The sequence below is a fragment of the Meles meles genome, chromosome 5, assembly GCF_922984935.1.
Source record: "Meles meles chromosome 5, mMelMel3.1 paternal haplotype, whole genome shotgun sequence".
Taxonomy (NCBI): Eukaryota; Metazoa; Chordata; class Mammalia; order Carnivora; family Mustelidae; genus Meles; species Meles meles.
This window is the reverse complement of record NC_060070.1, coordinates 122,140,668-122,154,913: the sequence shown is the minus strand read 5'-3', so window position 1 is coordinate 122,154,913 and position 14,246 is coordinate 122,140,668.

Below are 14,246 nucleotides of genomic sequence, written 5' to 3'. Positions count from 1 at the left end.
CTCTCACCAATGATGTGAACCAAGATGGAGTGATTCCTCACACTACTAAACCCACTTAGGGATTTTTTTTTTCCCATCTCTAGAAACTTGGGCTCTCTCAATTTAGACATCCTGGTTCCTAGAAGAAAAACGTTTCTGAAAAATGACACCATAAGATCCCAGTGAAATTTGACTGTGATTGCCATCACATGCTATAGGATTAACAAGCAAACATAGGAATTTATGTACTAAATGGAGAAACTGATCTTAATTACCATGGGAAACCAGAATTGCTCATACACAGTAAGGGAAGGGAAGAGTATGTTTGGAATTCATAGAATTTACTGGATAGACTTTTAGTATCTTTATATATGGTAATAACTGTCAATAGATGCTAAAACAATCATAATCCAACAAAGGCAGAATAAATAAGAGCATAGAGACTCTTGAGATGATAGGTGCTATAATCAAACTAGAAAAGCAATCTACACTAAATTCAGAGGATGAGGGGACCTGAGAATGTCTTCTGAAGGAGAAAAGATGAATATTATTTACAGTCACAAGGCCAGCTACAGCTGTGGACACTGTAGCAAATTTCAACAATCTCCATGCTTTAGTCTTCCAGGCCAACTTTTGACCTCTCTTCTAGAGGAAAAATTAAGGTGTGTTAATTTCCACAGAAAACTATACTGAACTTAAGAAGTCTGGGTCCCTGAATTACCACGTGAATGAGTGTTACCCACTAGTCATCAAGAGCCATCTGTTGTTACAATACTGAAATATAAACTTCTACTGTATTTGAGCCATCATACATCTTTGGTTCCATTTGTTAAAGCAGTTTGGCCTCCCCTAATTAATATATGAAGAAAAAAAGGGTGGAGACTTATCATTTTTCTCTATAAAATGGAAAGATCTCAATAAATAAGATAATGCATTCTCATACATTGATGGTGAGTTGTAAAATTTTTGTAGAGGGAATTTTAACACTATCGATCAAAATTACAAATGTGCTGTCTTTGACCTAGGATATCCACCTCTAACAATTTATCTTCATATACCTTGAATAGGTAGAAAGTAATGCATGTATAAGGTTATTTTTTGCACCATTGTTGAAAGAACAAAGGAAACAACCTGAATGTCTATCACTATCAGACTAAGTGGCCAATTTCAAAATGAGGCAGCTATTAAAGTTCTGATATGAAAACACTTCAAATAGTTGCAAAGAGCAAACTAGATGCCATATTATGATGTGTGTTAATAATGGAGAGCTGTTCAGATGGAAATAGAAATTTTTTGCTTTCATCTGTTTAGAATATTTCTGGAAGGATAACCATTAAGTACAAATAGCACTTAACTCCTCAGAGGCACATGTAGTGGCTGTTATGTTTGGTTAGGAAAAGATATAAAACATCTACTGTGATTCACCTAGGTAACAAATTCTTTACCATGAACATGTATTAGCTAGTCAAAATAAATTGAATTTAAAAACAAACCAAGGGGCACCTGGGGGGTTCAGTGGGTTAAAGCCTCTGCCTTCAGCTCAGGTCATGATCCCAGGGCCCTGCAGCTCTCTGCTCAGCGGGGAGCCTGCTTCCCCTCTCTCTCTGCCTGTCTCTCTGCCTGCTTGTGATCTCTGCCTGTCAAACAAGTAATAAAATCTTTTAAAAAAAAAGGATAGGGAAAAATTAAATTAGAATGTAACCCTTTTACTGGTTTCTCATAGACCAATCTCACATAAAATGATCCTCTTTTTGCCTTAGAATTATCAAAGATATAAGACAAAATGTTATGAAAACATTCAAGCTCATAATGATGCTAAACTAGCAGCTAAGGTATGTGTCTAGAATTCAGACCACATCAATCTTCCCTGTGTACCCTTCACTCTATTCTTCAAAGCAGGGCCTTTTTCACTGGCCTATCTTCCTTTCATGTGCCAAATCAGAACATGGACTTCCCTTTCATTGAGATATTTCCTCCCAATTCTTTATCAATCAAATAAATTGTGAGTATTTTGAAATAATCTTATGGAAAGACTCCCTTGTTGAATGTTATGTTCAATTCTGGGTATTCTGTCCTCGGCCCTTGTACTATACTGACAATACTTCAAAATTATATATATCTATATTCTTCACACTTGTATCAAATTACTATGTTGTAGATCAGCCTAAAAATGTTGTGAATCAAAACTTACTATAAGAAGTTGGGAAGAGGGGTGCCTGGGTGGCTCAGTGGTTTAAGAAGTTGGGAAGAGGGGAGCTGATTACCTACCAAAGAACTCCGACCACCCATGAAATCAGCCTGAGATCAGAATTATACACGTCTGGATCTCTACAGGAGCAGAAGACGCCAGTAGCAGGTAAAGCAGACTCGGAACGTCTGACTGATATCGGAAGATAAACAAAAGGGGGAGGGAGCCACCAGAGGTGACCGATCAGAAAGTAACACCCCAACACGAGAGTGCTCTGTGTCTGGGGACCAGCATTAACTTGGAGTCTGGTTGAAAGCACTCAAAAAACAAACAGCAAAGGATCGCGGGGGGTAATAGTGGGAACCTGGGCGGTTAGTGTCAGGGACCTAAGTCCCCGGACCCAGGACAGCCTCCCCTGGCGCGGAGCCAGAGAGAGTGCGGCAGAGAAATCAGGTCTCCGTTCCTGAGCCGCCAGTGCACCTGAATGCCAGCGCGCCCGAGGACGAGTGGGGTCTGGCTCCCGTGAGGGGCTGGGAGCCTGGCCAGACGGTAATCCTGAAACGCGTGCGTCCCACACCCTCCCTTGGGATAGGTGCTCATAGGCGCTAGCCTGGAGCTCTGGCAGCCGGAAAAACCAGACATTCCCAGCCCGGGACAGTGGGAAAATCTCAGTGTGCGATCTCTGCTCCGAACCTCTCTGGTGGTCTGGAGCTGCCTAGACAGCCACCGCTGCCCTGGTTTTGGGTACAACAAGGAGCTCCTGCATCCCCAGGGACAGTGACTCAGAACCGACTCTGCCAGCAGCTTTTGCAAAACAGTCTGAGGCTTCTCTCTGAGAGGGAGGTTGGGGTGCTGTTTGCTCTCCTCTAAACCTCCAAAAACCATCAAAAGCTGTCAAGGCGAGAGAAAGCAGATGAAAGAACATAAAAACCCCCAGAGAACAAAAGGCTGAAAAAAAAACAGTTTCCTGAAAAAAAAATAGCTCACCCCCTTGAGGGGAGCGGGAGGACCTAACTCAGGGAACATCATTGTCTGAAAACCCACGTGGCAGGCCCCTCCCCCAGAAAACCAACCAGGAAGGAAGAAAAAAAAAAAAAAGACTACAAGAGAACAACCACCACTACTTCATAAATACAACTTTTATTTTTAACTCTTTACCAATATTCTGGTTCTTTTTTTTTATACATACAGATAATTTTTTAACCTATTTACCATCACACTGAGATGTCCAGTACATCAAATTCTTTAATAACCTTCTAACCTGACCTTTTTGATACATACACCCGTGTTTTTCTTTTGTTTTTCTATTTTTTTAATTCTTTTTTAATTTTAACTTAGTTTAGTCTAGTTTATTCTTTTTTTAATTTTTATTTTCTACATACATATAGAGTTAAACTTCGAGGTAATCCCCTTTCCCCAATCAATGCTACCCCTATAGGCAAACCAGTTTCTAATCCCCCTGTAACTTAGGAAAGTTGAGTCCCTTAACAAAAACATCAAGATACCTTCAGGAAGAATCAAAATAACCTTCCTCACCCACACTGAGAATCTATAACCATTCTCCCAATTTTTCCTTCTGTCAATGTTTCTGTGAATTTGTGTTTGTCCTGATAATATATAAATCCTTTACTTGGGGTTCTTTCTGATGAGGTTCTTCCCTTTTTTTTGCTTATATATACATATTTTTTCTCTTGTCATATACTTTTATCACTCTTTTTGTCTGTCTGTTTTTGTTTGTATACTCCACAAATCTTACCTTGTGGCCCATTTGGGCTGAGCTTTCTCTTTTATCTTCCCTTTTTTTCCTATCTCTCTCTCTCTCTCTCTCTCTCTCTCTTTTTTCCTTTTTTCTTTCCCCTTTTTTTTCTTTCTTCTTCTCTATTTCTTTTTCTTTTCTTTTTTCTCTCATTTGGGTGGGGAATCCTGATTGCACAGAAGCGTTCCAGGGTGCACATTGACTGCACCACAATCGATAAGTCCAGCTGCGTCTGTTTAGTCATCTCTTACCAAAATGACTAGGAGGAGGAATGCCCAACAGAAGAAAAATACAGAGGATGGGCCTTCTGCAACAGAGCTAATGGCTATCAACATAGACAATATGTCAGAAAAGGAATTCAGACTAACAATTATCCAGGCAATAGCTAGGTTGGAGAAAGCCATGGATGACCAAACAGAATTGATTAGGGCAGAACTGAAAGCCACCAGGGATGATGTTCACAATGTTAGGGCAGAACTGAAAGCCACCAGGGATGATGTTCAAAATGCTCTCAATGAGTTCCAATCCAATCTAAATTCTCTAAAAGCTAGGGTAACTGAGACAGAAGATAGAATTAGTGATCTGGAGGACAAACAGATAGAGAGAAAGGATCAGGAGGAAGCCTGGAACAAACAGCTCAGAAGCCACGAAAACAGAATCAGGGAAATAAACGATGCCATGAAACGTTCCAACGTCAGAATTATTGGAATCCCTGAAGGGGAAGAAAAAGAAAGAAGTCTAGAAGATATAGTGGAAGAAGTTGTCTATGAAAATTTTCCCAATCTCACGAATGGAAACAACGTTCATGTACTAGAGGCAGAAAGATTTCCTCCCAAGATTTTAGATTCTCGAAAGTCCTCACGGCACCTTATAGTTAGAATGGGGAATTATGTTTCAAGAGAGACCCTCTTAAAAGCAGCTAGGACAAAGAAGCTTCTTACATAAAGAGGAAAGCCCATTAGAATAACGTCAGACCTTTCCACAGAGCTGGAAAGCCAGGAAAGGCTGGCAAAATATATTCAGAGTACTAAATGAGAAGAACATGCAACCAAGAATACTCTATCCAGCAAGACTGACATTTAAAATGGATGGAGAGATAAAGAGTTTCCAAGACCGGCAAGGCTTAAAAGACTATGCAACCACCAAGCCGACACTGCAGGAAATATTAAGGGGGGTCCTATAAAAGAGAAAAAATCCTAAGAATATCATTGAACAGAAATAAAGAAACAATCTATAGACAGAAAGACTTCAAAGGCAACATGATGTCAATAAAAACCTATCTCTCAATAATCACTCTCAATGTGAATGGCCTAAATGCGCCCATAAAATGACACAGGGTTGCAGATTGGATAAAACGACAGGACCCATCCAAATGTTGTCTACAAGAGACCCATTTTGAACCTAAGGATACACCCAGACTGAAAGTGAAGGGATGGAGAAGCATCTTTCATGCCAATGGGCCTCAAAAGAAGGCCGGGGTAGCGATTCTCATATCAGATAAATTAGATTTTAAACTAAAGACTGTAGTCAGAGATACAGAAGGACACTACATAATTCTTAAAGGTACTATCCGCCAAGACGATCTAACAATTGTGAATATCTATGCCCCCAATATGGGAGCACCCAATTACATAAGAAAACTATTAATCAAGATAAAGAGTCATATTGATATGAATACAATAATAGTAGGAGATCTTAATATGCCTCTCTCAGAAATAGACAGATCATCGAAGCAGAAAATTAATAAAGAAATAAGAGCATTGAATGAAACATTGGACCAGATGGACCTCATAGACATATACAGAACATTCCACCCTAAAACAACAGAATACTCATTCTTCTCAAGTGCACATGGAACCTTCTCCAGAATAGACCACATACTGGGTCACAAAGCAGGACTCAACCGATACCAAAAGACTGACATTATTCCCTGCATATTCTCAGATCAAAATGCTTTGAAACTGGAACTCAATCACAAGGAAAAGTTCAGAAGGAACTCAAACACCTGGAAGCTAAAGACCACCTTGCTGAAGAATGCTTGGATCAACCAGGAGATCAAAGATGAACTTAAACAATTCATGGAAACCAATGAGAATGAAGACACTTTGGTCCAAAACCTATGGGATACAGCAAAGGCGGTTCTAAGGGGGAAATACATAGCCATCCAAGCCTCCCTCAAAAACATTGAAAAATCCAGAAGACACCAGCTGTCTCTACACCTTAAAGAACTGGAGAATTAACAACAAATCAAACCAACTCCACATGCAAGAAGGGAAATAATCAAGATTAGAGCAGAGATCAATGAGGTAGAAACGAGAGATACAGTAGAACGTATCAATGAAACTAGAAGCTGGTTTTTTGAAAGAATCAATAAAATCGATAAACCATTGGCCACACTAATCCAAAAGAAAAGAGAGAAAGCCCAAATTAATAAAATTATGAATGAAAAGGGAGAGATCACAACGAACACCAAGGAAATAGAAACAATCATCAGAAATTATTACCAACAGTTATATGCCAATAAGCTAAGCAACCTAGATGAAATGGATGCATTCCTGGAAAGCTACAAACTCCCAAAATTGAACCAGGAAGAAATTGACAACCTGAATAGACCGATATCTAGTAATGAGATTGAAGCAGTGATCAAAAACCTCCCAAAAAACAAGAGCCCAGGACCTGACGGATTCCCTGGGGAATTCTACCAAACTTTCAAAGAAGAAATAACACCAATTCTCCTGAAGCTGTTCCAAAAAATTGAAGCAGAAGGAAAACTTCCAGACTCTTTTTATGAAGCCAGCATTACCCTGATCCCCAAACCAGGCAAAGACCCTACCAAAAAGGAGAATTTCAGACCAATATCACTGATGAATATGGATGCAAAGATTCTCAACAAGATCCTAGCAAACAGGATCCAGCGGCACATTAAAAAGATGATCCACCATGACCAGGTGGGATTCATCCCTGGGTTGCAAGGTTGGTTCAACATTCACAAATCAATCAGTGTGATAGAACACATCAATAAGAGAAGAGAGAAGAACCACATGGTCCTCTCAATTGATGCAGAAAAAGCATTTGACAAAATCCAGCATCCGTTCCTGATGAAAACGCTTCAAAGTATAGGGATAGAGGGAACATTCCTGAACTTCATAAAATCTATCTATGAAAGACCCACAGCAAATATCATCCTCAATGGGAAAAAGCTTGCAGCCTTCCCGTTGAGATCAGGAACACGACAAGGATGCCCACTCTCACCACTCTTGTTCAACATAGTATTAGAAGTTCTAGCAACGGCAATCAGACAACAAAGAGAAATAAAAGGTATCCAAATTGGCAAGGAAGAAGTCAAACTCTCTCTCTTTGCAGATGACATGATTCTTTATATGGAAAACCCCAAAGACTCCACCCCCAAACTACTAGAACTCATACAGCAATTCAGTAACGTGGCAGGATACAAAGTCAATGTACAGAAATCAGTGGCTTTCTTATACACTAACAATGAAAATACAGAAAGGGAAATTAGAGAATCGATTCCATTTACTATAGCACCAAGAACCATAAGATACCTGGGAATAAACCTAACCAAAGAGGTAAAGGACCTGTACTTGAGGAACTACAGAACACTCATGAAAGAAATTGAAGAAGACACAAAAAGATGGAAGACTGTTCCATGCTCTTGGATTGAAAGAATAAACATTGTTAAAATGTCTATACTGCCTAGAGCAATCTATACTTTTAATGCCATTCCGATCAAAATTCCACCGATATTTTTCAAAGAGCTGGAGCAAATAATCCTAAAATTTGTATGGAGTCAGAAGAGCCCCCGAATTGCTAAGGAAATGTTGAAAAACAAAAACAAAACTGGCGGCATCACGTTACCCGATTTCAAGCTTTACTACAAAGCTGTGATCACCAAGACAGCGTAAAAACAGACACATAGACCAGTGGAACAGAGTGGAGAGCCCAGATATGGACCCTCAACTCTATGGTGAAATAATCTTCGACAAAACAGGAAAAAATATTCAATGGAAAAAAGACAGTCTCTTCAATAAATGGTGCTGGGAAAACTGGACAGCGATATGTAGAAGAATGAAACTCAACCATTCTCTTACACCGTACACAAAGATAAACTCGAAATGGATAAAAGACCTCAACGTGAGACAGGAATCTATCAGAATCCTAGAGGAGAACATAGGCAGTAACCTCTTCGATATCAGCCACAGCAACTTCTTTCAAGATATGTCTCCAAAGGCCAAGGAAACAAAAGCAAAAATGAACTTTTGGGACTTCATCAAGATCAAAAGCTTCTGCACAGCAAAGGAAACAGTCAACAAAACAAAGAGGCGACCCACGGAATGGGAGAAGATATTTGCAAATGACAGTACAGACAAAAGGTTGATATCCAGGATCTATAAAGAACTTCTCAAACTCAACACACACAAAACAGATAATCATATCAAAAAATGGGCAGAAGATATAAACAGACACTTCTCCAACGAAGACATACAAATGGCTATCAGACACATGAAAAAATGTTCATCATCACTAGCCATCAGGGAGATTCAAATCAAAACCACATTGAGATACCACCTAACACCAGTTAGAATGGCCAAAATTAGCAAGACAGGAAACAACGTGTGTTGGAGAGGATGTGGAGAAAGGGGAACCCTCTTACACTGTTGGTGGGAATGCAAGTTAGTGCAGCCACTTTGGAGAACAGTGTGGAGATTCCTGAAGAAATTAAAAATAGAGCTTCCCTATGACCCTGCAATTGCACTGCTGGGTATTTACTGCAAAGACACAGATGTAGTGAAAAGAAGGGCCATCTGTACCCCAATGTTTATTGCAGCAATGGCCACGGTCGCCAAACTGTGGAAAGAACCAAGATGCCCTTCAACGGATGAATGGATAAGGAAGATGTGGTCCATATACACAATGGAGTATTATGCCTCCATCAGAAAGGACGAATACCCAACTTTTGTAGCAACATGGACGGGACTGGAAGAAATTATGCTGAGCGAAATAAGTCAAGCAGAGAGAGTCAAGTATCATATGGTCTCACTTATTTGTGGAGCATAACAAATAACATGGAGGACATGGGGAGATGGAGAGGAGAGGGAGTTGAGGGAAATTGGAAGGGGAGATGAACCATGAGAGACTATGGACTCTGAAAAACAACCAGAGGGTTATGAAGGGGCGGCGGGGGGGGGTGGGGTGGGGGGGGTGGGGGGGTGGGGTGGGAGGTTGAGGAACCAGGTGGTGGGTAATAGGAAGAGCATGTACTGCATGGAGCACTGGGTGTGATGCCAAAACAATGAACACTGTTATGCTGTAAATAAACAAATAAAAATAAATAAATAAACAAAATTTAAAAAAAAAAAAAAGAAAAGAAAAAAAAAGTTAAAAATAGAAAAAAAAAAAAAGAAGTTGGGAAGAGGGGCACCTGGGTGGCTCAGTGGGTTAAAGCCTCTGCTTTTGGCTCTGGTCATGATCCCAGGGTCCTGGAATCGAGCCCCGCATCAGGCTCTCTGCTCAACAGGGAGCCTGCTTCCACCTCTCTCTCTATCTGCCTGCCTCTCTGCCTACTTGTGATCTCTGCCTGTCAAATAAATAAATAAAATCTTTAAAAAAAAAAAAGAAGTTGGGAAGAAAATCTTCAGTTGGAAGTGAACACATAATATTAGTAGCCTAGACACTCACTGCAAGAGGAACAAAGACTAAGAGACCACGGAGGACTTTTTTTTTTTTTTTTTTAATCACAAGACTGGCTCATGGAGGAGGGGAGGGTTGCCTTGGTTTAAGGAAGTGGTTACTAAAACAGGGCATAAACAAACATGGTGTGTTACTTAAAAAAAAAGAAAAAAAAAGATTCACTGAGGTTGTGTCTGAATTAAATCATTAAATACTCTCCAGTCAGTGAGCAAATGTGAGGTAACTTCATTTGCCTCTGGCAGACCAAGCCTCTAAGTCTGTTAGAGAATAAAGTTACTTATAAGAGCAATAAATATACAAAACTCAAAGCAATCAACTTCACCAGCCATGTGCACAATCCCCCAACAAAAAAAGATTTGACCTAAGAACAGAAAGAAGTTTAATAATAAAGATAACCATGTTCTCAAACAGGACAACTTGTGTCAATTTCCCAAACAAAAGACATAGGTTTGATGATGCTTTAATCTAAATATCCATAAGACAGTTTCATTAACAAAATGTTTCTAATTTTTGTTGGGAATAATAATTGTACACAAAGAGCTGTTAATAACTAAAATGGGAGGTTGTTCTAATAGATGTTTATGAATTATTTTAAAGCCAAATAATTGAAACATGTTCATACTGCTACCGAGACAAAGGATAACTGTAGATGAAATCAAATGCACAGAAACAAGAACCTAATTTTTGTTAAGATTATTTATTTTTTTTTAAATAATGGAAAATAATGTAAATTTGTAAATAATGGAAACTTATTTACCATATTTGTAGGACTTGCTTAACTTTTTAAGAAAATTTTGGGAGAGGGAACAGAAACCAATTTCTAAGAAGCTTTCATTTTACAGGTTATGTTCTTTACTTCTCCAGGGCACAGAAGGGCCCACAACTTGTTCTGGAGTCAACATTGGTTTGTGAGGCAAAGGGCAGTAGCTAATGGGGATTGGAATTTAATGGGGTGCAAAGGGTCAGGAAACCAGTCTTTTGAAAGTCTTTTGAGATAGGCTTGATCATCATGGTTCCTAGAGGAAAGGAGGGCAGCACTGTGGTAATGAAACTGTGGTGAGTGAAAATGTTCTAGTATGAAGTTTTAGGGAAAGGACAAATATTAAAAGAATTTTAAATCATTTTTTCATGGTGTTAGAAATATAATGCAAATTTGATATTTCTTAAGAGACTGTAATAAAGGTTTTAAATAGTTTTTAATTATGTCCTAGGTCATTTATTCTTGCTTATTTTTTTAAAAAAATTGCAATGCTGGACTACTTTAAAAGACAAAGTAAGTTATTCTGCCTTCAGTTTGGATAAATTAAGAATGATGTACAAAATAAAAATAAATCTCTAATACAGTGGATAGGGGAAATTTTACTAAAATTTACATTGGGTCTATTGATTATTACTAGCAAAGTAAAAAGAGCACATACATAAATGCATATATGGTGGTATTGAGACAGTAAAATTTCACACGTGAAATAAGAAGGCATTCAAAATATAGGAAAATTGTTAATATTTATTTTATCAAAAAGTAGTGGGATGATTTTAAAGAGCAAAACAAATTATAGAGAAAAATATTATTAACTATATTTTTAAAACTTTGCATCTAAAATTCATCATAAACACAACCACAAGTTAAAAGAAAAATTAAGAAATATGTGAAATGTATATCAACCATCAAGCATTCCAGTTATATAAAAAAAAACTACTGGAGTTGCAGAATGTAAAATTTAATCAGCAAAAGATATTATATTCGTTTCCTTCCTGTCATAATGCATCAGTACAAACTCAGCAGCTTAAAACAACACCCATTTATTGGAAAGTCACAAGTGAATGCTGGACTCAGTGGGGCTCTCCACTTAAAGTCTCACAAGACAGAAGTCACTAGCTGGGGTTGTAGTTTTCATCTCAGTATTGGGGTCCTCTTCCAAGCTTGCTGGAAGCTGGCAGAATTCATTTCCTTGTGGGAATTCAGTCCTGCTCTCCAGCTGGCTGTCAGCTAGGAGACACTCGCCACTCCTATTGGCCACTCTTAGATCCTTGCCACATGGCTCTCCCCATATCCAAAGTCAGCAACAGGGAATCTCCCTCACATGGAATTTCCCTCATTGGGATGAAGGTAAGTCATTTTCAGGGTTCACCTCTATAATCATACCCACCCAAAATCGTCTCCCTCTTTTTTTTGTTAACATATAATATATTATTTGCTCCAAGGTTACAGATCTGTGAATCATTAGGCTTACACATTTCACACCTCTCACCATAGCACATACCCTCCCCAGTGTCCATCACCCAGCCACCCTATCCCTAGTCCCCACCCCCCAGCAACCCTCAGTTTGTTTCATGAGATTAAGAGTCTCTTACAGTTTGTCTCCCTCCTGATCCCGTCTTGTTTCAATTTTTCCTTCCCTACCTCCCCGCCTGCCTCTCAAATTCCTCATATCAGAGAGGTCATATGATAATTATCTTTCTCTGATTGACTTATTTCACTCAGCATAATACCCTCTAGTTCCATCCATGTCATTGCAAATTGCAAGAGTTTCTTTCTTTTGACAGCTGCATAGTATTCCATTGTGAATATATACCACATCTTCTTTATCCATTCATCTGTTGATGAACATCTAGGTTCTTTCCGTAGTGTGGCTATTGCTGCCATAAACATTTTGGTGCACTTGTCCCTTCAGATCACTATACTTGTATCTTTAGGGTAAATAAAATACCCAGCAGTGTGATTACTGGGTCATAGGGTAGCTCTGTTTTAAACTTTTTGAGGAACCTCCATACTGTTTTCCAGAGTGCCTGTACCAGCTTGCGTTCCCACCAACAGTATGGAAGGGATCCCCCTTTTCCACATCTTCACCAACATCTGTCATTTCCTGACTTGTTAATTTTAGCCATTCTGACTGGTGTGAGGTGGTATCTCACTATGGTTTTGATTTGTATTTCCCTGATGCCAAGTGATGTGGAACACTTTTTCATGTGTCTGTTGGCCATCTGGATGACTTCTTTGCAGAAACGTCTGTTCATGTCCTCTGCCCATTTCTTGATTAGATTATTTGCTCTTTGGGTGTTGAGTTTGATAAGTTCTTTATAGATTTTGGATACTAGCCCTTTATCTGATATGTCATTTGCAAATATCTTCTCCCATTCTGTCAGTTGTCTTTGGCTTTGTTAACTGTTTCCTTTGCTGTGCAAAAGCTTTTGATCTTGACGAAGTACCAATAGTTCATTTTTGCCCTTGCTTCCCTTGTCTTTGGTGATGTTTCTAGGAAGAAGTTGCTGAGGCTGAGGTCAAAGAGGTTGCTGCCTGTGTTCTCCTCAACACAGGATTCCTGTCTCACATTGAGGTCTTTCATCCATTCGGAGTCTATTTTTATGTGTGGTATAAGGAAATGGTCCAGTTTCATTCTTCTGCACGTGGCTGTCCAATTTGCCTAATACCGTTTGTTGAAAAGAAATTCTTCCCCCCACTGGACATTCTTTCCTGCTTTTTTGAAGATTAGTTGACCACAGAGTTGAGGGCTCTCTATTCTGTTCCACTGATCTATGAGTCTGTTTTTGTCCCAGTACCATACTGTCTTGATGATGACAGCTTTGTAATAAAGCTTGAAGTCTGGAATTGTGATGCCACCAACTTTGGCTTTCTTGTTCAACATTCCTCTGGCTATTCTGGGTCTTTTCTGGTTCCATATCAATTTTAGGATTATATGTTCCATTTCTTTGAAAAAAATTGATAGTATTTTGATAGGGATTGCATTAAATGCATTAAGTGTGTAGATTGCTTTAGATAGCATAAACATTTTCACAATATTGTTCCTCCAATCCATGAGCATGGAACTTTTTCCATTTCTGTGTGTCTTCCTCAATTTCTTTCATGAGTGTTCTATAGTTTTCTGAGTACAGATCCTTTGCCTCTTTGGTTAGGTTTATTCCTAGGTATCTTGTGGTTTTAGGTGCAGTTGTGAATGGGATTAACTCCTTAATTTCTCTTTCTTCTGCCTTGCTGTTGGTGTATAGAAATGCAACTGATTTCTGTGCATTGGTTTTATATCCTGACACTTTACTGAATTGCTGTATGAGTTCTAGCAGTTTTGGAGTGGAGTCTTTTGGGTTTTCCACATAAAGTATCATATCATCTATAAAGAGTGAGAGTTTGACTTCTTCTTTGCCTATTTGGATGCCTTTAATTTATTTGTGTTGCCTGATTGTTGAGGCTAGGACTTCTGGTACTATGTTGAATAGCAGTGGTGATAATGGACATCCTTGCCATGTTCCTGACCTTAGGGGAAAAGCTCTCAGTTTCTCCCTATTGAGAATGATATTCACTGTGGGTTTTTCATAGATGGCTTTTCATCTCCCTTTCTTAAGGTCAACTGTGGTCAACACATTACCCAACCAGAGGAGTGGTTTTCCCATCACATTTGTAGATTCCACCCACACTCAAGGGAAGGGGATTTTATAAGGCATGAATACCAGGGGGTAATATTCCTGGGAGCCATTTTAGAATTCAGTTTACCATATTCCACCTTCTGGTCCCCAATAAGTCACATCCCTCCCAAATGGGAAACACATTAGCCCCTCCCAAGAACCCCAATGTCTTACCCATTATAGCCTCTGCTTAATTTG